Here is a 2,630-nt window from a genome sequence, read left to right as displayed (position 1 = left end):
TGAGACAAATACACAGTAAGATACATGCAAGAAATCACTGTGTGATGATCGTTCTCCTTACTGCAGTATAACCCACCTTTGCGCCGATATTAGGACCTTCCTAGTCAGGTGGGACTGCAATGGTAGAGTCTTCTGCCTAATAAAATATCAAAATAATGCAAAAATATAAACTTAAGTTGTTTAGAATGCTAGATTTGAATGAATTAGTGAGAGTTTTACTGCAGTGCTTACCTGGATACATTTAATCTGGTGAGACTGAACAAAGACAATGGTCCATCTTCTGATTGGTTCATTTGCTGTGTAATAAAGTTAGACATAATGCAAAGGTCACTTATTTGATATAAAGTTTATAGAGATTTTATAAGATATTGTAAGCTACCTAGTCTGCACCAGTGGCTCAAAGCAATTTTCACATAGCGTATGCTAATCATTTCAGCAAACTTATCTCAAAATATATCACAAATGGGCTGCCTACCTCTGGAATCTTGCTAGAAGTCACTGGCGCGAATTGGCGCTTTGTTGCAGTTGCCTTTAAACACAAAAATGGAAGTATATATTAAATTCCATTAAAAAAAAAACTATAATATGGTAAAATTTGAAAAATAATGCTAAAACTATAAAGGTTCTCATCAGTAGGCCAACATTAGGCTATAAACAGAATTTCACATTAGTTTATTCACATTTATTGTTTATGTAAACTTGTTGCTCGTTGGCATATTTTAACTCGACAATTCAATCTAACAAAGTGTGTAAAATGAAACGTTAGCTCAGTTTACCATGGTAAAGTTCGTTACCGCCATGTTGACGACGAGTAACGTTAGGTTAACGTTGTAACATATGTTAAACTGGGCACAATCCTGTCAACACACACAGAAGTTTTTTTTTTTGTTTTTTTACCTTGCTTGCTGATCTCTCTCTCGGTGAAGTGAATTCCGTCTCTTCCCCGGGCCAGACACGAACGTCGCGATCCAACAAAACACAGACCCCATTACCTACACTGGATGCTCTGACGCGACACGACAAATCCCAGACAGTGATGCGCCGTTATATTTCTGACGTAGTCCGATACGAGTCCAAGCGCTCGCGCTATTTCTGACAAGGGACAAACAGGTTTGCATTTAAAGGTCCGGTCGCTTCAATGTGTCCAATATAGACAGCCTCTGGCTATTATAGCGTTGTAGACACAAAAATTAGGAAATAAAAAGCACGGTGGAATGGTGCCAGCCAGAGAGGCAGTTACGTCAAATACAGTAGTATACAGCAAATTTAAAAAATACAGTAAGTCTCTGTATGTGGTGTTAGACGTCACAGAAAATTCCCATGATGCAATGGGAATCACAGTTATTTACTGTAAAGAGAAATAGCAGTATAATACTGGGGGATTTAAAGTAAATAACTGTAGAAATTACAGAAAAGTCTAACAGTGCAGATCAGGCCCACATCTGGGCCATGTGGAATCCACACGTACCAGATGTGGGTTGGATCTGGGCTGACACTATGTTGCAGTCTGGGTACTGTCAGGGTTTTGTTGAAAGGAGCGAGGACTCAAATGCAAAGCAATGGGCTTTTTATTAATAGTAAAAAATAAAACAAAACTACCCCATGGGGGAAAGCATGACAGGACTTGGCAGGATCAGGACACATGAGGTCACATGATCAGGACATGACAAGGGGGCAAGATGGCGGCAGGAGCAGTAGGCGTTGTCACAGCTTTCTTAGTTTACAACTTGCCTTTTAACTTTTTAAGTCCGATTAATTTTAGTTTTTTGTTTATTTGACAGATATGAGAAAATATTTGTTAATAATGCTGACTGGTTAATTAAACAAACATACAGTGCCTTGGGAAATTTCGGACATGGGAAGCACATTTTAGCGGTAACCTTTATTTAAATCCATCTTTATACACACGAGTGAAGAAACATTCAAAGTCAGTAACTCAACGTTATCAAAGTGAAGCTTTAGGCCTAATCATCATGATTTGTTCACTATTATCGGGCGCAACACTGAGTTTAACAGGCAACAGCAAACCTGTATGGCCTCTCTCTCCTTGAGTCACAGTGCAGGGGTTAAAACACTATTTGGAAAACACACAAATAGTAACTGAGTAGGTTTTTGTCTTTGGTAAGCAAGATTGTATGGTATAATGTATGACCATGGTGTCCCACTAACAAGCCTTTCTTAAAATACTAGACAAAAATTCTGAGTCATCACAGCCTTTCATAAAGACCTGCAGACAACTGAACACAGCAAACAAGGAGGCTGGAAACTAACTTTTGGATAAGAACAAAAAAGTCATGTTTTTATTTCAGTATAAAATCCATTTATTTTAAACTGTATGAGTCATGTCGTTCCTGTTATATCTTCCCCAACCTTTGCAATACATGTTAAAGAAACATTTCCAAATGAAACTGGACTGGCTGCAATCTAAAGTACATCCATCTTAAAGGACACAGTTGATGTCTAAATAAAACCTCTTCTCTCTTCTAAATGCCACCTCCAAAGTTTCCAATAGCAGCTGAGGCAGAGCGCTCTGCTCTTAGGTTTGGTCTCGATAAATTACTGAGAATTTGCTGTTCCTGTTGTGTAAAGCCTGCTTGACACTGTACAATTTTTTTAATCCTCTAAGATAG

The 2,630-nt window shown here is 38.3% G+C and overlaps 1 long non-coding RNA gene across 1 annotated transcript; it reads right to left on the bottom strand.

Moving 5' to 3' along the window:
* Nucleotides 1-230: 230 nt before the first annotated feature.
* On the bottom strand, nucleotides 231-1,030 carry LOC307145920. Its single transcript, XR_013819019.1, has 3 exons — nucleotides 898-1,030; nucleotides 476-529; nucleotides 231-296 (listed from the first exon to the last, which is right to left on the bottom strand). It is a non-coding gene; the product is annotated as an uncharacterized lncRNA (long non-coding RNA).
* Between the last annotated feature and the right edge of the window lie 1,600 nt (nucleotides 1,031-2,630).

This window comes from Squalius cephalus, assembly GCF_949319135.1.
Source record: "Squalius cephalus genome assembly, chromosome: 18".
Classification (NCBI taxonomy): Eukaryota; Metazoa; Chordata; class Actinopteri; order Cypriniformes; family Leuciscidae; genus Squalius; species Squalius cephalus.
This window is presented reverse-complemented; position numbering and strand designations above follow the sequence as displayed.